The following is a 24,440-nucleotide window of genomic DNA, read 5'->3' as shown; positions in this document are numbered from 1 at the left end:
ATGAGGTTCACGTACCATTATATGTCTCTAGCAATAGAACTAGGCACCTTCCCCTGGCCAAGTTGACACCTGAATCTAACGACCACCTATTTCTATGGATAAGCTAAGATATCCATTTTAGGTGGTTAAGATTTTCATATGTTAATTGTAAAAATATTTGTATCTCCATATTTTCCTGAAGTCAGGAGAATGTTTAGCAACATAGGTCATTACTATAGCAGCGTAGATACTTGGAATAACTTTCTCCTTGATATCTTGAGAACAGTCACAGTTTTGACAGCTGATCAGATGGTATCTAAGCTAGTGTTTAATTTATAGAATTTAGGAATTTTCCTATCTGAATTTGTAGATTTTTTCCCTTGTTGCTTTCATTTTAAGTTGGCTTATGAAACTCACTGCACAAGCACAGGTTTTACAATGATTATATGGATACTTTAAATATGCCTATAGGTAAGCTAATGAAGATATCCATTTTTGGGTGGTTCTAAGTGTATCATTGTTTTCTTAAATAAAAATATTGGGAAAAAAATCAGCTCGTTATAAAATAAGTCCACGCCATGGGGCTTCCCCAGGTGAAGGAGAAGCTGCCTCCAGAGCAGCCTTCCCATTACAAAGTGCCAGAGGGGCCAACCAAAGCATTTACCACTGATTTCCAGTAAGCATCTCAAGTGCATCAGTCTCCCACTCAGCTCCTGTCTCAGTTTGCCAGGGTTGCAATAACAAATACCGCAGACTGGTTCGCTTAAACCCAGGAACTTAGTGACTCACAATTTTGGAGACTAGAAGTCCAAAATTAAGGTGTCAGCAGGACAATGCTTTCTCTGAAGTGTGTAGACTTCTAGGGGTGGCTTGCCAGCCATGCAAAACCCAATCTCAGCCTCTGATCCATGGCTGGCTCTCTCCCCATCTATCTCTCCCTAAATTGTGTCCAAATTTCCTCTGCTTATAAGGACACCACTTATAGTGAATTAGGGCCCACCCTGATGCAGCTTGGCCTCATCTTAGCTAATAACGTCTCCAAAGATCCTAATTACAGACGGATTCACATCCACAGGACCAGGGGTTACGACTTGATCATGTCTTTGTGGAGGGCATGATTTAGTCTGTAGCAGCTCCTTCCTCTCAATCTCAGCAGCATGTCTCTTTCCTTTGCAGAGTTTCAGTCCTCTCTTTCTCAGACCAGAACTAGACTTCTTCATGACCAGCCTCCTGCCAAGCATTATGCACCATTTTCAGGGAAGTGCCATGCACTGGGGGTGCTGCAATGAGAAAAGTGGGTGTTTGTGTCCTTTGATAGAGTAGAGGCTTATCAAGCGGAAACGTGATGGAGCTGATGTGTATGTCTGTATCTTTTAAAACTGGGCAAAATCACCTCTGAATTACAATGGCTGTTGGGAGGCGAGCTGGAATGGAGAGGAAATTGAATATGTGCTTTTCTAAATTCTGAGGTATTGACTAGGAACAAATGGAAGGAAATGAATAATTGGCTAATTGATCAGCTAATTTGTAATCTCAAACCAGGCTAAGGAGGCTCCCAGCTGAACATGGTCTTTTTCCCCTGGTTAGATCGAGATGTGGGGGCCTGGAGACCCCAGGCTGTGTGCCATGCTATGTCAGGGGGTCCCCAATGCCACCCTCAGAGCGATGATTCACTAACAGGACTCATAGGATCCAGGAAAGCTGTTGTATTCATGGTTACAGTTTATTACAGTGAAAGCACACAGATTAAAATCAGCCAAGTCAAAAGGAGCATAAGGCGGTGTCTAAGAGAAACCAGCTCAACTTTCCAGATGTCTGTCCCTATTGAGGCACAGGGACAGGGCTTCCTTCTCCCAGCAACCATGAGTGACAACACGCGGGAAGTGTTACCAGCTAGGGATGCTCACTCAAGCTTTGGTGTCCAGAGTTTGGTTTTTTTCAATTTTGATGTGTCTTTTATTTTTTTAAAAAATACACAAACGCAAACATTCTTAACTTATGATCATTCCATTCTGCATACGTAATCAGTAATTCACAACATTGTCATATAGTTGCATATTCATCATCACGATCGTTTCTTAGAACATTTGCATCAGTTCAGAAAAAGAAATAAAAAGACAACAGAAAAGAATTCATACATACCATACCCCTTATCCCTCACTTTCATTGATCACTAGCATTTCAATTTAAATTTATTTTAACATTTGTTCCCCCTATTATTTATTTTTATTCCTTATGTTTTACTTGTCTGTTCATAAGGTAGATAAAAGGAGCATCAGACACAAGGTTTTCACAATCACACAGTCACATTGTGAAAGCTATATCATTAGGCAATCATCTTCAAGAAACATGGCTACTGGAACACAGCTCTACAGCTTCAGGCAGTTCCCTCCAGCCTCTCCATCACATCTTGACTAACAAGATGATATCTATTTAATGTGTAAGAGTAACTTCCAGGATAAACCTATCGACTCTGTTTGGAATCTCTCCACCACTGACACTTTATTTTGTCTCATTTCGCTCTTCTCCCTTTTGGTTGAGAAGGTTTTCTCAATCCCTTGATGCTGAGTCTCAGCTCATTCTAGGATTTCTGTCCCATGTTGCCAGGAAGTTCCACACCCCTGGGAGTCATGTCCCACATAGACAGGGGGAGGTGTCCAGAGTTTTTATATGGAATGCCCACATGACTGACCTTAGCTACTCAGCCTCCACCCACCCTGGCCAGAGTTCAAATCCCTACAGCATGGCCCAGGACCCCAGGTGAACAAAAACAGGCCATGCACCATGAATCACACTGTCACCATAAACTATGATATGGCCCATGGCTCTAAGTATACAAGACGTTCTTATCAGGCAGGATATTCCAAGGGCTTAGAAGTGATCTCCCAGAGCTGGTCAAGGGCACTGCAGAAGATGTTTGGGATGTGTAGGGTTTGGGCAACTCAGGTCTGCTGAATTAACCTTTGCTGCCTACATTCCATGCCACTCCATCTATCAGAACCCCCAGGGGAAAGAGGATTTCTGATGAATTAAACTCCATTATTTTTATCCTTTCTTGGAAATTCTCTGTCACTTCTGCCTCCTTGTAGAGTCCAGTCAGTCAGCCATAACTATCCTTTCTGCAAGCGTTGTCAGCTCTCAGGATTATCCTTTTTTAAAATAAAATTTTTATTTTGAAAAAAATTTTAGATTTATAGAAAAATGGTGATGATACTACAAAGTGTCCCGTATACCTCACACCCGATAACCTCCCTTAATAACATCTTACACCAGTATGGTTCAATTGTTACAATTGAGGAACTGACACGGATATGTTATTATTAACTGAAGTCCATAGTTTATTCAGATTGCCTTAGTTTTTACCGAATATCCTTTTTTCTGCCCCAGGATTGCATCTAAAATGCCACATCACATCCAGTCATCATGTCTCCTTAGACTCCTCTTGGCTGTGACAGTTTCTCAGACTTTGTTTTCTCATGATCTTGACTAGTGTGCTGGTTTGGAGCTGTTATGTACTCCAGGAAAGCCATGGTCTTCTAATCCAATCTTGTGGGTGCAGACCTACTGTTGGGTGGGGCCTTTTGATAAGGTTGTTTCCATGGAGATGTGACCCAGCCCATTAAGGTCTTAATTCTTTACTGGAGAACTTTAAGAGAGCTCACAGAGAGAGAGAGCTCAGCAAGAAAATGCCCTGGGAGAAACTGAGAAAGAAACAACCAAAGATATTTTGGAGACAGCCACTGAAATCAGAACCAGGAGAGAAGGAACCGCAGATGTCACCATTGGACATTTTCATGATCAAATTTGTAATCTAATAAATTTCCATCGAAAAAGCCAACCTATTTCTGGTATATAGGATTCTGGCAGCTTTAGCAAACTGAAACAACTCGTCGGGTATTTTGTAGGATGTTCCTCAATTTGGGACATTTGTCTGATGTTTTATCTCATGATTAGACTAGGGTTACGGTGTTTGGAAGGATCACAGTGTCATTCTCCTCACATAATATCAAGGGTACATACCATCAACATGACTTATCACTGTGGATGTTGACCTTGATCTCCTGGCTGAGATCATGCCTCTCAGAGTTCTCCACTGGAAAGTCCACTCCCACCACCCCCCTTTCCACACTGTATTCTTTGGAAGGAAGGTATATGTGCAGCCCACACCTAAAGAGTAGAGAGTCATGTTCCCCCTCCTTAAGGGTAGACTATCTACTTTATTTGGAATTCTGTTTGGGGAATTTGTCTCCCCACTCCCATATAATTAATTATCCAATCATTTATTTATGGATTCAGATTTTTATTTCATACTTTGGACTATAATGGTATACAACTTTATTTGTTACCCAAGGTGCTTCTGCTTTGGCCATTGGGAGCTCTTTCATTTGGCCTCTATGTCCCTTGATAAACTCCATCATTACAAGTTTTGCTCTTGTTTTGTTTTGTTTGTTTGTTTTTAGCACATCCTTGTCTTCTGGTACTACAAGATGCTCCAGATTCATCTTGTATATTTTGTGCCCAAGTATTAGAATGAACCATTTCTCCAAGGGGTTAGCATTTTTTAACCTTGTACTGTCATCTTGAAATTGCAGAATATGATATGGAAAGATGCCTTTGAGACCACCTGCTCCACCACTACTACCCCAATTTTACAGATGAGATAAACTGAGGCTGGAGGGGGGTGGGGTGGGCCAGCAGACATTTGCCACAGATTATGCGTCAAGCCAGAGGAAGTCTAGACCTCAGGTCTTCAAGTGATTGCTCTTTCCACTGTACTCTAGTCATATCCCTCACCTATCTTTATTTGCAGATGTTACAATGAAGAAGAGACTTGGCTGCACCTCAAGATAGCTCCTGGAAATTGCTTTCTTGAAAAAAAATTTTTATCTGAACTTGTTTTCATATTATTTTTCCTTTCTCCCAAAAGTTGAGGACTGAACTAAAACTTCTGATTAATAAAGACATCCAGCTAGTGCTGCTGCTCGGTGACAGTCTTGTCGTATGTGCTTGAAGCTACAACCATCTTGGTAGCTAATGTAATACTGTACCTTCTTCTATATATGCATTTGATTACATTTTCTTTTTACAAAGCTATTAAGTATTTGATGATAACCGTTTCCACGGATACTGAAAATTTCATTTTCCTATGAAAACACAAGCCTTTGCGTTTTAATACTGTATTTACTGTGTAATTGATTTTAATGGTAAGGAATTTGAGGTGGAAAGTGGAGAAGGCTCTAGAAGGAAATGGTCCCAACTTACAAAAGTTGAAAAAATAAGGTCAGGACAGCTCAGGACAACCATAGTTACCAGGAAGAGTCCAGAAGTGGAAGAATATTCAAGGACGAAGAGTGCAGCCTGCAGGACAAAGGGCATTTTGAACTAGGGATGGCTAAAAGTGCAGCAGTCTTTGAACCTGAAACAACACATTTGCTTCAGTAGGGAGCCAGCCCAGCGTCACCTTTTGTTCAATGATAATATGCACAAGATGAGATGAATGAGAGTAATTTACTAAGAAGTCTCAACTCTTTGGAGTCTGAACATGTAAATGCTTCATTTTCCCCACATCTGTGCTCTGGAGTCCCCCTTATTTGCTAGAAATCCTCAACGACAGATTGGTTCTTTATGTTATTTGAGTTATTGGGGGACATTCATTTTGGTTTGTAAGACCGAAGAGTCTAATGTCATATTCTATTCAAAAACCTGAACCATGTGCCCGCCCCACCCCTCACTGTCCCCAGCACAGTGCCAGCAGTGGCCCTGGGTCTCCTTCCCCAATCCCTCCATTACTCTTGCCTGCAGCTTGCTAGGAGTAGGGGGAGGGGTGAGGCATGAAAGGACTACAGAGGGAGAGACGTAATCCTCTGACATGGTGGGCGCCATGCCTCCCCACTGGCCCTACCGTGTCCATGTCTAGCACAGGCTCCACTCTCTCTCAGCCTCTGCCTGCCACCCAGCAGCTGCCCCACTGCTTCTCTCTCCACATCGTCCCTTTCCCAGCAGCCAACACTCGGTATTCGGTAGAGGTGGTAAAGGGATGTTGGGGAAGGTGATTACCAAGAAAACCTCCTGCCGATTCCCTTCTACCTAGCACAAACCCCGTGCCCTGCCCAATGGCAGGAATACAGGTAGCTACCCACCTGGACCCCACTTTACTCAGCTCCTCCCTCTCTCTTCCCAGTTCCTTTCTCTCTGCCCTAATAGCAAACAACTGTCACATAGACACCACCGTGGAGTGAGGAGGGACAAATTCAGCTTCCCCCAATCTTATAAGAGACCCCAAGATGAATCCTTATCCTCCACAGAGAAAGGAGGGAGGGGCAGGGGAAGACATGGTGGCTGTTCCACAATCCCTGAATTCCACCCCAGCAGTGGTATCTGTCCGATCCACTCCTCCTATTCTCTCCTGAGTAAAACTGGCTAAACCAGTGTGGGCTTTCTCATCCTGGGTGGAGGAAGAGGTTTCCCACTCCCACCCTTGTCTCTGACTTGCCCCGATAATGGAGTCACTCCTTCCTCGGTAGCCTCCTGTCGTATCACTCTGGGAAGAAAGACTTCTCCGTCACGTCCTCCCACATCTGGGGCCTGAGGCCATCTCAAGGGAAATTAAGGAGGCCTGTGGTCCAAAGAGCACACAGCGGTTCTCAAAGCGTGGCCCCAAGACCAGTTGCGTCAGCCCCACCTGAGAATGTGTTAGAAACGCCTAGTTTCAGTCCTCACCCTAGACCTACTCTATGAGTCAGGGTTCTCTAGAGAAACAGAACCAACAGGAGATAGCTATAAATATGAGATTTATAAAGGTGTCTCACACAACCATGGGGATGGAAGAGTCCAAAATCCATAGGGCAGGCTGTGAAACTGGAGGCTCCAATGAAGGTTCTGGATGAACTCCAAAGGAGAGGCTTGCTGGCTGAAGAAGCAGTGAAAGTCTCTCCTCTCTCTTAAAGGCCTTCAACTGACTGGATTATCGAGATGTGGGAGACACGCCTTAGTTGATTACATATGTAATCAGCCACAGACGCAATCAACTGACTGATGATTTAATACGCCAGCCTTCTGGTTTATCAACCAGCCGTGAAATATTCTTGCAGCAACGGTCAGGCCAGTGCATGCCTGGCCAGACAACTGGGCATCATTATTTGACTAAGTTGACACCAGAACCTAACCTTTACACCTCCTGAATCATAAACTCAGGGGTGGAGCCCACCAATCTGTGTTTTTTAACAAGCCTTCCAGGTAACACTGACATGCCCCAAAGAGTGGAAAACCGCTGCTTTAGGCTGTAAAGTTTGACCCTTATTTCTGCAGCCATGCATTGAGCCCCTCCATTCAACTTAGTTTGCTCTCAGTTCCTAAGCAGTTTAAGTGATTTTACTCAGTTCAGACAGCTACTCAGTGGCAGCATCAGGATTAGAACCATGGATTCCAAAATGCTAGAATCAGTGATATCGAGCAGGGTTGTCACCACAGTGCAAAGTGCATCAGCTCAGAACACACTTATTGGTGTTCATCAAGCTGGTGGGGCCAGCACCAGCCCCAGATTTTTGTTTTTCATATTAACCATTGCAGAGATCAGTTGGCCCACCCTGTTCTTATGTAACTGAGTTTTTGAGCTACACCATTGTCTACATTGCTTTTATCTGTTGAGGCCTTCCTGAATTTTGGTCTAACTTTTGTGGTTGATAAGGATCCTTCAGGTTGAACCTAACTCAAACCGATTTCAGCAAAAGAGGAAGAAGGGAAAAAGGTGCAATGGGGGATGAGGTGGATAGTCATTGTTCCATGAAAGTGAAAAGCTCTGAAAGAAGCAGCTGACAGGATCCAGAGACTCCCAAGCTCCACCTCCAGGCCCAGCCTTCCTCTTCAATGGCTCGGTTCCAGGTGGCAAGATGGCTGCCCCAGGTCCCAACTCTCAGTTTCCAGTCCTTTTTCCCAGTCTCTGATTGGCTGACTTGGGTCTGTCCATCTTTGAACCAATCATCATAAGCAGAAGGATTGGCCAATTCTGGGTCTGGTACCCATCCTGACTCTGCAGGATACTGTCAGAACCAGCCAAAGAACCTAGTCTGAGGGGGCTCCCTGAAGAAAAGCAGGGGGCTCTTTTCTAAGGAAGGAAGAATGCTGGAGAGGCAAAAATATCAGACGTACATGGTTTTAGTTTCCTGGGCTGCTCAAGCAAATACCATGAAATGGGTTGGCTTAGACAATGGGAATTTATTAGCTTATGGTTTCGAGGCTAAAAAAGTGCAAATCAAGGCATCGTTACTTTCTTCCCAAAGACTGTGGCACTCTGGGGCTGGCTGCCGGCAACCTTGACTCTTCTGACACCTGGCAAGGCATGTGGTAGCATCTCCAGGTCTCTCCCTTCTCTTCTGGGTCTCATCAGTTTCAGCTTCTTGCTTCCTTGGCTTTCTCACTCACTGTCTGCATTTCATTCTCTTATTTAGGACCCCAGCAATAGGATTAAGGCCCATCCTAAATGAGCCGGACCACAGCTTAACTGAAGTAGCCTCATGAAAACGTCCTACTCACAGTGGGTTCACACCCACAGGAATGCATCACATTTAAGAGCATATTTTCCCGGAGTACCTACAGCTTCCCACCACCATAATCACCATGTTGTTAGAAAAAGAAAATAAAAAGCAAACCAACCTTGGTTTGCTAAGGCAAACACTGATTTGGCTTTAAATTCATGTTAAGGGGCTGGGGAGGAGGACAGAAATGCCCAGAGGTTTAAACGACTCGCTCAAGGTCACAAGCCACAGTGACACTTCCAAGGAACCCGGGATTTCTGAGACTTCTAGTACTCTTTCCTTAGGAGAAAATAAAAATTATTTTTTATAATTTTTAAAGAAATCCTTTTTCCTACCGTATGAACACAGTGGATGGGCAAAATGGCATTGTGCACCACGAAACTTGCTATGTGCTACCTTTGCCCGAGGTTGTGAGTGGCTGAAATGATAAAGGCAGGGCTTGAACTTCCCTGACTAAACCCCCAACCCACTCTGTAGGCCCAATAATGTCCCTTTATTCTGTGGCCTTTGGCTAACCAAGTCATCCTCCCCACTCTGTTAGAGCCTCTGTCCTTTTCCTTTGTAGCACTTAGCATAATTCTAATTACATATCTATTTGTGCAAATGTTCATTGAGTGCTTGCCTCTCACATTAGATGACAAACTTCAGAGGTCATGTCTGTTTTCCTCCCGACTGTGTTTCTAGCATGGGCAGAGTGCCTTGCACATGGTAGATACTCAATATATACTTGCTGAATTAATTCATGCATTAATGCTTACGTATCGGTTAAAAGAGGTCAAAGAATCCATCTTGGCAAGATTTGTAATTAAGAATCACAAACAGAAGTTCTTTGAAATAGTCAGCAAGCGTAGTTTTCCAGTAACTTCAGCTGATCTAAGTTCCAGCCAGCCCTATCACCTGACCTGGCAGATGCCAAAGTGATGAATGGATTGAGAGAGAGGACAGAGAATGCAGAATCAATGACTCTACAATTTGCCGTTGAAGGCAAAATATCAAAGGGGCATCTCAGTTTCCCGAGTGGTGGGAGTGAGAGAATTACACAAAGGATGCAGCATGCACAGCCAGGGGAGTATATCTGAAGGGGGAGATGTGAGTTTGGAGTTGGGGATGTGCAGGCCCTACAGGTTGTCTGTCTTTCCTGATGAGTCCACACATATCCTGTGTGGTCTTGCTGTGTCCCCTCTGTGCCCAATTCCAAGGTAAGATTAGATTTTTCAATGGTGCACTCCTGGACAGACAGACAGACTTCCTCTGATAGCCTTTCTTCTTTTCAACTGGACTTTCCACTTTCAGCTTGCCTCCTTCCTAAATGGGTCTCTTGAATATAAACCGGTCAGATTCATAGCTTTATTTCACATTTTGGCCAATCCTAACTGCAGCACACACATAATTCACTTTTAACAACAGCAACCAATATTTTAATTTTCTAGTGCCAGCATTCTTTCAGCTTGCTTTTCAAAGTGTGGCCTAAGAAGCAGCAGCAGCAGCCTCACCTGAGAGTTTGTTAGAAATTCAGAATCCCAGGCCCCACCCAGAGCTGCAGAATCAGAAGCTGCATTTTTGGAAGAGCTCCAGGAAATGCATAGACACCTGATTGGGATGGAACCACTTCCCCCACAAGACAAGGTCAAGTCCTTAACCCCAGCCCTGGGGGGTTGAATTCATTTGTAAACAAGAGTCTTCCAAGATCCTGTTTGGATGAGGCTGAATTGAATTAGGGTGGGACTTAATCCACTGTGGTTGGAGACTTTATCAGGAAAGGAAATTTGAATACGTAAATCAGATAACGAGGAGAAGGGGCAGACGCCAGGGGAAGAGAGAGGAAAGAGGTTCTAGGTGAGAGAGGCAAAGATTGGTTGCCAACAAACCACCATCAGAACATTTCAGAATTCGGAGTGTTGGTGAAACCAGGAACAAGGCTACAAGCCTCCGGGAACATTACATGGAAACAGAATAAACCAGGCTCCAAAGTTTCAGGAACTAGTTTTATTCCTCTGTGGCCATAGGGCTCAGCTGAGTAGCCTCTAAAAGTCTGAGCCCCGAATAGGGGCTGACATGAGATCTCATAGGCAAAATTGTTCCCGGCATGGTAACTGGCGATGCTCGAGGGAGATGATTGGCTGTGTGCTGGCGATCAAATCCGGAAAGATTGAGAAGCTGAGTTGACAGAAGCGGATGAGCAGTTACGGGGCAGGGCTTCACGGGGACATCTCTTTTCCTGCCTACGTGCAGTTTTGACTGTCCTCGGAGCCTGGGGGACTTTTCAAAGAGTAAATGGCGCAAGTAAACAGGGGCCTGCCTGCTGCAACAGGAAGTGGCTTTAACAAAGAGGGGCTGCCTGCAACAGAAGAAATGGCCCTAAGGCCTTAAGGACACCTTAGTTTGGGGGCTTCTGGCCTCCAAAAGTGAGCCAGTGAATTCCTATTGTTTAAGCCAATCTGTGTCCTATGTAATAGCAGACTTGGCAAATTAAGACACCTCTTAAAGGCTGAAGCGCATTACCCTACAGCAATCCCAATGGAGAGTCCCCCAAAAGGCAGTTTCTACTAGGAACATCTTGGAAGCCCATTATTACTTTTCGGGGGTGGCTTGGGGCGCCAGAGCTTATGCCCCTCCCCCAATACAAACCTCAAAAATGATAGCGTCATTTATATATATCTTACAGGTAATAAGTTTAGAGATCATCTAAGCCAATGAAAAAACGTTTAGCCCAGACATGCCAAGTGCCTTGGGTTGACATAGCTATGACTATTGCCCAGAACAACTCGAATTCTACCCAAAATGATTTTTTGCTTTTAGTTTGTATTCCCTCATTTCCAACTAGTGCTCTCATATCTAAAGGCTAGTTTCCAGGTTTCAAAGGTGAAAACCACAGTTAATGAAGAGCAAATGCAGTGTGTGATGTGGATAATGACCTCCCAAACCTCTCTCAGCTATCTAATGCCTTGTTTTCAAAGCACTTCTCCGTGTAGAAACCCTGGGAGTCAAAGGCAGCGGTGATTAGCATATGTATTTTCACAGATAAGAGTTTCAGACTGTTTGCAGTTGTTAGCGAGATTATATAAAGGACACCAACCTGGCAAGTGTCAGAGCTAGACGAGCCTAGCGCAGTCTAACTCCTCGTCAGACAAAACACATTTCATGACTTCAGTTCTCAAAAGTGTAGGTCACTCCCATTCTCAGGCATCAAGGTATCTATAATAACTTAGAAGTTCCGAGGGTCTTCTTCAGTGGTGAAGCCCAGGGTGGCTGCAGTGAGGTCAGTCTGTGACCAGCCAAGGTACCTTTGCATGGAGTTTTTTCCTTGTCAGATTTATCAGATCAATACACAGCTTCCAAGATTATATGATTACATGAAAAACAAGCTGGTGCCTCAAAATACTTTGTCAAAAAGGTGGCGAGGCAGCCAATTCAATGGGAGAAAATATTTGGAGATCATGGATTGGATAAAGGTTTGATATCCTGTGTACGTAAAGAAATCATACAACTCAACAACAAAAGAACAAACAACCCAGTCATAAAATGGGATATGAATAGACATTTTTCTGAAGAACAAATACAGGTAGCTAAAAAGCACATGAAGAGATGCTCATTTTCATTGACTATTAGGGAAAATGCAGATCAAGACTACAATGAGAGACCACTTTACACGTATTAGAATGGCTGCTGTTAAACAAACAGGAAACTATAAATGTTGGAGAGGATGTAGAGAAATTGGGACACTTATGCACTGTTGATGGAAATATATAATGGTGCAGTCGCTGTGGAAGACAGTGTGATGGTTCCTTCGAAAACTAAATATCAAGTTGCCCTATGACCCAAGTAGTATATTCCACTACTTGGCATATACCCAGAAGAGCTGAAGGCAGTGACACAAACAGACAGTTGCACACCAATGTTCATAGCAGCATTATTCACAACCACCAAAAGATGGAAACAATACAAGTGCCCATCAACAGTGGATAAACAAAATGTGGTACATACATACGATGGATTATTATGCAGCAGTAAGATGAAATGAGGTCCCTAAGCATATGACAACATGGATGAACCTTGAGGACATAATGCTGAGTGAAGTAATCCAGACACAAAAGGATAGATACTGCATAATTTAGTTATTATGACCTTGGTAAAGGTAAACTCAGAGGCTTAGAATATAGAATATAGGGGACCTAGAGATATTCCCCTTAGAATATAGGGGAAACTAGAGATGGGTGAATGGTTAGCCAATGCGGTTGAACCTAAATAAAAGGAAATGGACAAAAATGAAGGCAGTTCATTAGCAGGTCTATAAGGAATATTGCCATATTAAATGTGAACATGATTGAAAGGGGTTGCGTAGAGCCATGTATTTCACCGATTAACACTACACATATAAAAAAGTCCTTGCATGAACTACTTCAAAGGTATGAATCTTGTACAAAGAGTAAATAATAGAGGGGTATAGGGGGAAAACTACTATTGCATGCTATGGTCTATATTTAACAGGAAGATATCAACAGTACCACAGTAATACCAGAGGTAAATAATTGGCAGGGAAGGAGAAGAGTTCATTGGATTTTCTATTTGGTGAGGGTGTGTTTATCAGTCATTTTTCTCTTTGAAGCAATGAAAATTGTCTAAAATTGAGAGTGTTGATGATTGTATAACTAAGTGAGAATAATGTGAGACAGAGACTCTTGACCGTGCACATTATCTGTGATGTTCAATGGATGGAGGTGGCTGAAGGATACATTGACTGAGAAGTAGAAGGGCGAGCTGTGGTGTCTACATATGATGGAATATTGAACAGCTGCAGAAAGGAAAGAAGTCATGAGGGATGTGAAGAGGTGAAAAACTTTGGGGACATTATGTGATACAAAATAAACAAGAAACAAAAGGACAAATATTGTATGGTCTCTTTTAGAAACTACTTACAAGAAAATTGGGGCCTAGATTGTAAGTTCTTATATAGTCCAGGACTGTATTTGGTCCAGGACTATAAATGTGGTTTCTAGATTTTGAGATGCTACACTATATATGTACAACCTGGTATCTCCCTGGAATTTTGGGTACCTGTGTGACAGCTAAGATGCAGATTTGGAGTCCTGCAGCTGGGCAAGTCAGCATTGCTGCATGCAACAACTGTTAGAGAAACGAAAAAAGTTTTTGGCTTCAGTTGGAAATAAGAAGATGCCAATCAGGTCAGGACGAAGGTAAATCAGAATACAGAGGTAAGGATGACAGTATCAGTGTTTCAGAATTTCACCTACTGTGTGAGACCAAAGGAAGAAAGGTTTAAGTTGTCCAAAACCTAAATTTTCTGTAGCACATAATCTAACTCAACCTGTCTGGATAGATCATTTAAACAACCCAAGCACATGGAGTCCAGAACAGGAATGAGGGTTTGTAATTCTGTATGGCTTAATGTAACACTTAGACATCCCAGAATATGTTGAGCAGATAATTAAAAAGTATTTGCAAGGCAGTGCGATGGTGGCTCAGTGGCAGAATTCTCATCTGCCATGCCAGAGACCCAGGTTCACTTCTGGTGCCTGCTCATGCAGAAAAAAAAAGAGTATTTGCAAAATCCCTTGAGGGACTGGGGTGAAAATATGGAATTATTAAGCTTTACCACTGAGGAAAACCCTGATACTCTCTCAAACATTAGGGACTCCCAAGTCAATAGGCCAAGCCCTTGATCTTGAGGCTTGCTCTTGTGAAGCTTATTTCTGTTAGCAGAGAAGCTTAGCCTACCTATAGTTATACCTAAGAGTTACTTCCAGAAAACCTCTTTTTTATTTATTTTTTATTTTTTACATGGGCAGGCACCAGGAAGCAAACCCGGGTCCTCTGGCATCGCTGGCAAGCATTCCTGCCTGCTAAGCCACCGTGGCCTGCCCCAGAAAACCTCTTTTATTGCCAGATGTGGCCTCTCTCTAAGCCCAACTCTGCAAGTAAACTCATTACCCTCCCCCCTACATGGGACATGACATCTAGGGGTGAAAGTCTCCCCGGCAGCATGGGAGACAACTCCCAGGGATGAGACTGGCCCTGGCACCATGGAATTGACCAAAAGGGGAAAATAAATGTAACAAAATAAAGTATCATGGCTAGGAGAGTCCAAACAGAGTCAAGAGGCTATTCAGAAGGCTACTCTTATGCTAGTTTCAACTATACATTGCTAATTGCCAAACCCCAAACAATGGTATTCCTGTCAATCCTAAAGAGCACTTAGGCTCTATCTGAGATTCTACCAAAGTTTCACATATTAAGTTTACTTTCTAGAAACCTACAACCCCCAAATGGGTTCCTAGGCCAGGTAAGTCTTGAAACCCAGAGGGTCCCAGCTCACCAAGAACACGGACCAGTTCCATCCCCCATGCCGTGTTGTTGACACCCCTTTTCAACATGAGAACATTAGAACGGGATAGTCCAAATACCCTTAATGATTGGGAGAAGGCTCAAAGAAGAAGGAGGAGTTATAACAGAGAAGACAGGATTTAACAAATGAGTATGACTGCTGAATCATTGTATTGATTTTCCTTTTCTCCAGTATCTTAGGGCACCTAGAAGGAAAAACCTGAAATTGTGAAACTGTAACCCATACCAAACTCTGAAATCTGTTCTATAACTATTTGTTATAATGTACCTTGAAATTTATTGCTTTTTTTGTATATATGTTATACTCATAATAAAAAAATGTTTTTTAAAAAAACAAGCTAAGGTCTCTGAAAGGTATCTGAGTATGAAGCGGTCATTTGATTTCTTCTCGGAAATCCTTCCTTGTTTCCTCCTCCTACGGATAAAGTCATAAAGCCTCTCAGGAACAAGTTGGTAAAGGCCAGAGGGAACGAATGACCAAACATGCTTGCCATTACTTGAAGGGATGTTAGCAGATGTCCCTCAATTTTGCCTGAAGAAAGAAGGGCTGTGAGGCTGAGCCCAAGACGTTCCATTTGGCCACGTGCCCACTGGAGAAAGCTAGAAATGTCTCATTTGAGGGATGGCTAAGACTCAAGAGCAGACACACGTGTGCTGTCTTAGTTTCCTAGAACTATGGTAACAAATAACCACAAACCAGGTGGCTTAAAACAACAGAAATTTATTGTCACACAATACGGAGGCCAGAAGTCTGAAATCAAGGAGTCGACAGGGCCGTGCTGCCTCTGAAATCTGCAGGGGAAAATCCTTCCTTGTCTCTTTCTGGTTACTGGCAGTAACCAGCAAATCTTGGTGTCCTTTGACTTCGCAGCTGGAGCGCTTCAGCCGCCTCCATAATCATGTGGCATTCTGCCTTGTCTGCCTATCTGTGTCCGAATTTCCTCTTCTTATAAGGACACTCGTCATATTGGACTAGGGTCCTCCTAAGACAATTTGGTCTCACCTTAACTAATCACATCTTCAAAGGCCCTATTTCCAAATAGGGACCAAGGGTTAGGACTTGAACTTACCATTTGTGGGGACACAATTCAACCCATAACATTGGTGAATTCTGGCCCCAGAATTCACACTTAGGGCCTGTGTGACTTCAGGAAAGATACCACAACTCTCTGTGCTTCACTTTCCTCATCTACAAAAAGGGGGGTAGGAACTTGCTGCACATCAGGGAATGGCCAGGACAAAAATTATATGCAAAGATGTTTTGGCACTAACAGCTGTATCTATAGTAAGAAGGATGAACAATGTTTTCCAATCAATGAGATTTCCAGGGAAACTTGAAAAGCCAAGACAGTGTAAAGAGACTATGGAAAAAAGCTTGTTAAATATTATTAAGGACATGAAAGTCGAACTAAGCAGATTAATTGTACAGCCAAGGTACCCAACAGGAACCCACCAAAAAGGTTGGAGGCTACAATTGGTACACTTCAAAAAGCTACAGAAGGTACTGCAAAGGAGAGGAATGAATCTCTGTGTCCTGAGGAATGAATCTCTGTGTCCTGAGTGCTGAATCCTGAATTAGTGGTGGCTGCATCTGATGTCACAGAGTGTCTCCCTTTTGACAAGCAGATGACCTAGCCAGAGCTGCCCAGGCAGCTGCCACTGCAAGAGGAATCCTCGAGGGCACAGAGAGATGGGGTAAGACGGAAGGTTAGTTTTAGTAGCACAGTATCAGATGTAACCATTGCCAGATCTGCTACAGCTAGAGTTAACACAGAGCATCAGATTCAATGTGATGACGGATTGGAAAATAGTGTTGATGAGGAAAAGACTACTGATCTTAAAAAAAGTTTTAAGAAAAATATATTCAAGGGGAAGAGACATCACACTTTCGATATTAAGGCAGTTACTGAAGAGGCACCTGAAATAGAGGGATTTGCTAAACAGTTAGCCCAGAGTAAATCAAAGTTTTGAAGAGATGAGCCACTGGAAAAAAGAGGGGGGGGGGTTACTGTGGGAGTTCCCAATTAACATTTGTGGTAGTTAGGTTCAGGTGTCAACTTGGCCAGGTGAAGGTGCCTAGTTCTATTGCTGTGGACATGAGCCAATGGTATGTGAACCTCACCTGTTGCTGATTACATCTGCAGTTGGCTAGAAGGTGTGCCTGCTTCAATGAATGATGTTTGATTTAATTGGCTGGTGCTTACATGAGAGAGGTCAGTGCAGCACAGCCCAAGCAGCTCGGCATACCTCATCTCAGCACTCGCAGCTCAGCCCAGGCCTTTGGAGATGCAGAGAGAAATCACCCCAGGGAAAGTTGTTAGAACCCAGAGGCCTGGAGAGAAGGCCAGCAGAGATCACCCTGTGCCTTCCCACGTAAGAAAGAACCTCAGTTGAAAGTTAGCTGCTTTTCCTCTGAAGAACTATATGCTTTTAACGAAATAAATCCCCTTTTATTAAAAGTCAATCCATCTCTGGTGTGTTGCATTCTGGCCGCTTTGGCAGACTAGAACAACAATGAAGCAGGTTTCAATGTGATGGCTCAGAATTTCACAAACACATATTTCTTGATAAGTGTCCAGAGGATTCACAAACATATTTCTGGATAAATACCTGGAGGATTTTCCAAAACAAGGACCAATTCACCAATTTATGGAGTTAGGGACCTGTGGCCTTTCCAAAAACTCATATCTGAATGTTTAAACAGAAGGTTGAGGACATGGAGTAATTTAGAAATTATTTCAATTCAAAGAGGGCTATCCTAAAAGAAAGTGACAGACAATTCAATTGAAGACCATGTAAATTTGTATTTCATGCTATTGGTTATGGGTAATATCACTAAATAATTTTATTAGAAAAAAATGGGGGTCAAAAATGGTTTACATACAAAAATGGTGAGAGGATTAAATTAATGAGCATAAAGTGCTCTGCCCGATATAGGCACACAGAAGACATCAATCAATGTTATCATTATTAGAATTTCTCTAAAACTTTACTAGACTACAAGCCCTAAGAGTAGGGGCAAGGCTACTCCATCCTTGTCCTTTGTCCTAGCAGCCCTAGAACCTAGCACATGGCAGTCACTTGACGAGTGAATGAATGGATGAAGACGGTTGTCCTCAACCACGTACACGTGCCCAGTGGCTGCAATTACCCAAATGCTTGTTAGTCTTCTCAGCACAGGGAGTAGAGAGGAAGACAGTAAGCAAAGGGGAGTCTAGAGGAAACCATACTAAAAATAAAATGTATCCACCAAAGCAGGAAGCTTCAAAGAGAGGTTTAGAAATTATGAGTCCAATGGAGAGATGAGGATAGAAAGGGTCGGGGGTGCATACAAAGGGGCATCTCTTGTGGCTATCGGGAGTGGAGCCAGAAGCTGATGGGGCAGAGGATGGAGGAGTGAGAGCAGCTGGGGTGCCCCAGATCTGTGCAGTTTGCCGGGCCTGGAGGGTCCTGCAGGACTCGGGAGGAGGCACCTATGGGGAAGCGTATGCAGCTGAATGGGGACAGGCCTGGATGCCTGGCCAAGGAGTGGCCATCAAGGCTGCACACCTGGCTGATCTGGGGGACTTTCCCACTCACCATGTGGAACGGAAGGGACTCGAATGCCTGCATTATCTCTTCCCTTTGGTGGCACCCCCACGCTCTTGCAATTATTACCACAGAGAAAGTTCAAGGAAAACCTGTGAATTTAATTGTGCTGCTATTGCTAAGCGATCCTTTTCTTGGAGCCCTTGGGGTCCTGATGTAACTTTATAAAAGTTTGATCTTTTATAAAACTGGCTGAAAGTCACTCAAAGATTGCATTGTCCTGGTGTTACCAAAGAGCCACATGGAAGAGGTCACACGTGCCCTGGTCAGGCATGTGCCCACTGGATGGACACTCTTTTCTGCCATACCTCCCCCTCGCAGGTCTTTCTCCAAAAGGCCCAATGCCCACTTTGAGAAACAATTTGGGGTACTGAGGTGGTCACATTAAGAAGGACTGAGTTACTTCCCACAATTTGAGAGAAAAACCAGACTTCAATTGAGGGCTTTTCCAACCAGAACCCGGGCTCGATTTGACTTCCTGTAGAGTAAATGCAAATTCGAGCAGCGCCCAGGAATCAGCAAACCTTCCAGGGCCCCTCCCGACGCCTCCCAGCTCCAGTCCTTTCTTTCCACCTAAGGGACTAGACTCCGCAGCTCTGCTGTGAAGTTCCCGCTTCCCACCTCCCCGACTGACGTTTGTCAGGGAGCTTGTGGCAGTTTAGAGACAAGGCCCTGGAAGTGGAAAGAAAGCGCTCCTGTGGGGAGAGAGCCGGGGAGTGTGCTGCAAGGCCGCCTCACCCATGTTCAGCCCACAGGATGTCTTGAGCCCCTTCTCGACAGCTGCTTGGGATGTCATGGCAGGGCAGGGTGCACCCTGGGTGGACGGAGCCCTGAAGGGACCTGTTCTGAAACCCCTGCTTTTGCTTTTCTCCCAGGTTTGTCCCCTGCCCTTCCCCCAGCGCCAAGGTGGGTCCAAAGTATGTGGGGACAGGTGCGGATACAGCGGCTCAGAGAGCAGACAGCTACGTGAAAGAGGACAGCATTGGTCAGTTCCTCTGCTCTCTTTTTTTAATTGTGGAAACATATATACCACATGGAATTAACAATTTTAACCACTTTCAAGCCTACAATTCAGTGATATTGATTCCATTCATGAGGTAGTTCCACCGTCACCGCATCCGTTACCAAAACTGTTCCGTCATCCCAAACAGAAACCCTGCACCCTTTAAGCATTCACTCCCCATTTCCCTTCTGCCCTGAGTCTGGTAACCTGCGTTCTATTTCTTCTCTATGAATTTGAATATTTTATAGTATTTCATATAAATGTAATCATACAATATTTGTCCTCATGTATCTAGCTTATTTTACTCAACCTGACTTCTTCAAGCTTCATCCATGATGCAGGATGTATCAGAACATTGTTACGCCTTTTTTACAGCTGAATAATATTCCATTGCATGGACGCATCACATTTTGCTTGCCCATTCGTCTGCCGGTGGAGATTTGGATTGCTTCCACCTTTTGGCTATCGCGAATAATGCTCCTCTGAACACTGGTGTACACGTATCTGTTCGAGTCCCTGCTTTCAGTTCTTTGGAGGATATATTTAAAGCAAAACTGCCATATGGTGATTCTTTGTTTAACTTTCTGAGGAACTACTGAACTGTTTTCCACAGCAGCTGCACCATGTTATATTTCTTCACTTCTTTTCAAAAACTGACAGCCGGGCCCCATTGTCTGGCAGCTACCATTGATTGAGCATCTATGCCAGACGCTGTAATAGCTGCTGGCCATTCTATTTGTACAGGAACCCCTAAGGCAAGTACAGTTGCGCCTCATTATTCGTGAATTCTCTATTTGCAAATTCAACTACTCACTAAAATTTGCTTGTAAGCCAAAAATTCAATTCTCACGGTGCTTTTGCAGCCATTTGTGGACACACACAGAGCAACAAAAATTTGCCCAATGCACATGTTCCCAGCTGAGGCTGAACAAGGCCACATCTGCCTTCTTGTTTCGGCTCTTATACCATAAGCAAGCGGCCTTTTCATAGTATGTTGAGTGCCACATTTTCACGCTTTTTCTTGGTGATTTTGCTGTTTCAAATGGCCCCCAAGTGTAGTGCTGAAGTGCTGTCTAGTGTTCCTAAGCATGAGAAGGCTGTGAGGTGCCTTAAGGAGAAAATATATGTGTTAAATGAGCTTTGTTTGGGCATGAGTTATTGTGCTGTTGGCCATGAGTTCAATGTTAATGAATCAATATATATTAAATATACAAAATATAATCCTGCCCATAAGGCTCCGAGAGCAGTTCCTGGTGTACAGCTGGCAGTAAGCAATGGTAATTACGAGAACTGCAGCTTTATGATTTAAAGCTGAGATGATGTTAAATGACTGGAAGCCCAATTGATGCTCCCTCTTGTACAGATGAAAGCCACTTTCCCCATCCCTCCCGCTCCTCTCCAAACCCCAGACGCTGTTGGCCCTGCTCTCTTGCTTTCCCATCAACCTTCTCTGACTGTTTTACTGGCTCCTCCTTCTCTCCCTGTCCCTTTGGTGTGAGTGCTCCCCAAGGCCCATTCTGACTCCTCTCTCTTCTCCCAAACACTGATGCTCCTCTCCTGGGAGAGCTACTCCCTCCCAGGACTCTAAATCCATCTATATGCAGAAATGTCTCCCCAAACTACATCATTTCCTAAACCTGCCAGTCTGCCAATGAAAACGTCTGATCGCCACTTCACAATCAGCCTATTCAAAGCCAAAATGACTATCTTTCCTGCTTCCCTCCTGGTTTTCATATTTCCATCAATGATGAGCCATCCTACCTGTCATTCAGTCATCGTAACCCCCACCCCTCCCATCCATCATCAGCCTACCCCTGCAATGTCACAGCGCTCCATTCTTCATTAAGGCTCTGCTCTCTTATGCTATTCCAATAGCTTCCTATTCAGTTATCTATTAATGCATAACAATCACCTCCAAACTTAGTGAAATCAAGAAATCTTTGACTGTGCTTCCCAACTCTTTGGGTCAGGATTTTGAACAATGCACGGTTGGACTGGCTTGTCTCTGCTCCGCCATGTTGGAGTCTTTGACTGGAATCACCACTGGTGGAGGACCAGAATCATCGCAGAGACTGTTCACTCTGGGGTCCAGCAGTGTTGCTGGCTGAGGGGTGGGGCCTTGGTAGGGTCTCTGGAGCACCTCCACCTGCCTCCCCATGGGCCTGCTTGAGCTTTCTCACAACATGGCGGCCGGGTTCTGGGCATGAGCATCCCAAATGAACTGAGCAGAAACTGTGACACCTTTTATGACCTAACTTCCGAAGTCACATAGCACCACTTCCACCTTAATCATTAGAGTACCTGCATTCGAGAGGAGGGAACACAGATCCCAACTCCTGATGGGAGGAGTGTCCAAGCCATATTGTTCCAAGAGCATTTGGGGTGGGAAACCTGTTGCAGCAATTTTTGGAGAATGCCATCTGCCACACCTGGAATTCCTGCTCATAGTCTCTGACAGCAGAGCAAAACAAAAGTTTGCAGTAACCAGTTACCCTCTCAAAACATATATGAAAAGAATTCAGTACTTCGGCTCTCTAGTGCTAAAAAAAAATCCAAGATCTTTACTAATCTGGCCTCATGGCCTGTTTGCCAACTTACATCTAACTATTTTCCCGTGTTACATTCCTACTGGATGATTTGCTGTATTGGTTTCCCAGGACCACCCTGCCAGAGTAGCACAAACTGCGGCTCAAACCACAGAACTATGTTCTCTCACAGTCTGGAAGCTGGGAGTCTGAAATGAAGTTGTCAGTGGGGCCATGCTCCTTCTGAAGGGTCTAAGAGAGGCTCCTTCCTTGCCTGTTCCTAACTTCTGCAACTGCTGGCAACCCCTGGTCTCCTTGGCTTGTGGCAGCATAACTTCAATCTCTGCCTCTATCTTTACTTGGCCATCACCCCTCTTCTTCTGTCTCCAAAAGACACTGGTCCTATTGAATTAGGGTCCATCCTAATCCAGTGACCTCATTCCAACCTAATCCCATCTGCAAAGACCCTGTTTCCAAATAAGGTCACATTCCCTGGCACCAGGAGTTAGGAATGGAATATATCTCTGGGGTGACGCAATTCAACCCTCACCACTCACTGCCCTTGAACTTGTCCTGAACCGCTAGTGCTTCCCAACCTTTTGCAGGCTGATGTCTCCACGGGAAATGTGTTCTCCATTTGAAATCTCATTGTTCTGAAGGCAAACTTAACCAAGAGGCCCATCTCAGAGCTGGAAGTCAGGAAGGGAAAAAAAACGATTCCCAACCTCATCGAATGACCATTACCAACCAGCGAAGGCAGGCAGCTGCTGTGAGTTTGGTTGGTCACTGTACTGGTCACCATCACCCCCAAAATGAGTTCTAATGACCATCCCAAATACTGCCTCCTCTGGGGGGGCAGATCTCGGTAATCTTTAAACACCCACACTTCCCAGGGGTCTGTCTTCAGCCGACCACCGTTCTCGAGATGGAACTATCCTGATTCAAGCCATAAAACCCCTAGACTCTGAAGACTCGGCTGGCTATTCAGATCGGGGGTGGTTAATGGCTGAGTCGGAAATTGGGGCTTGTAAGGAAGCACTGGAGGCCAAGCAGGATTGTCCCACACACAAACACAGTGACTGCGAAGGTGACTTCAATTAAATGGGAGTTAATTAAGCTTTGATTGTCGAACTCTCTACTGAGTCACTAAATCGGAAAGATGAAGTAAACTCTCTACTCACTCAGCAGCACTGGGTGAGCGGGTCAGGCAGGAGCGACCAGGAACTGCTGATAATCATCCCACTTTAGACAGTTCTGCCTGCATCCTGGGACCTTGGGCACAGCTAATTAGCTCATTCTAACCTGCGGCTCCCAGTATTCAATCATTCTGACGTCCATTCAGGGACTCCTCTTCTCTTCTCCCCTCCCACCCATTCAGCCCCTCACCCCAGAGGCACCATCCTTAGAAGGTTAATATTTGCTCCGATTTGTACTTACCCTCAGTAGTGCTGTTTTGGGTGTGCATTTGCCTTCAGCTCATGCGAACCGTGCTGTGCCACGTGTCTCATTTTCGTTTCTTATTACATTTCACACAACATTGCTTTTAGGACCCCATCGTGGTGCATCGTGGACTCTAGTTTTTATTGTTTCCATGCTGCATATCAACCTCTGCCAGCTCACCCACTCCAGCTCTCTGCTCCCACTAATGATGCTGTGATGTCCCTTCCCGATCCACATGAGAGCTGCTGTGAGATTGCTGCAGGTCATGACATCTACACACCCTGCATTCCGCTAAGTCCCAGCAGGGCATTCTGCAGTGGGTATGTGGTGAATGCCGTCCCCTCATTCCTCACCAATACTGAGCCTCATCCACTTTTCTAAATCTGCCAAATTTGATTAGAATTAGTCGTGTCTCCTTTATTTGAATTTCTCTGGATGCTAGTGATGTTGAGTATCTCTCCATGTTGATGTAGGCTGTCTTAGTCTGCCATGCTGCTATGACAGATACCCGCACCAGTTGGCTTAACCAACAGAACTGTACTGGCTTATGGTTTCAGAGACTAAAAGTCCAAAGTCAAGGCATCAGCAAGGCATCTCCCTGACATCTGTCGTGCCCTGGTGCTGGCTTGCTGCAACCGCTGGGGTTCCTTGGCTTGCAATTCTGCCGCCATCACATGACAATCTCTCGCTCCTTGAATCTGCTCTCCCAGTTTTCACTGAATTTCTGGCTTCTTCCTGGGTGACCTTCTCTGACTTCTGGCTTTTCGATTCTTCTCTTTAGAAAACTTCCATGACTCTAGATGAAGACCCACTCTGATTCGATTGGACCTGATCTTTAAGATCTTCACAAACAAGCCCACACTTGACTCACCTTTACATAGTCAAAGATAATATTTACAGATGGTTTCACACCCACAGGAATAGGGGTTACTATTCAGAACATGTCCTTGCTGGGTTACATAATTCAGCCAACCATGTTAGCCATTTGAATTGCTACTTCAATGAAGT

The 24,440-nt window shown here is 44.3% G+C and overlaps 1 pseudogene; it reads left to right on the top strand.

Moving 5' to 3' along the window:
* Positions 1-557: 557 nt before the first annotated feature.
* LOC143666673 (small ribosomal subunit protein mS31-like) lies at positions 558-17,664 on the top strand (annotated as a pseudogene).
* The last annotated feature ends 6,776 nt before the right edge of the window (positions 17,665-24,440 follow it).

Source organism: Tamandua tetradactyla, chromosome 23 (assembly GCF_023851605.1).
Source record: "Tamandua tetradactyla isolate mTamTet1 chromosome 23, mTamTet1.pri, whole genome shotgun sequence".
In the NCBI taxonomy this organism is placed as follows: domain Eukaryota; kingdom Metazoa; phylum Chordata; class Mammalia; order Pilosa; family Myrmecophagidae; genus Tamandua; species Tamandua tetradactyla.
This window is presented reverse-complemented; position numbering and strand designations above follow the sequence as displayed.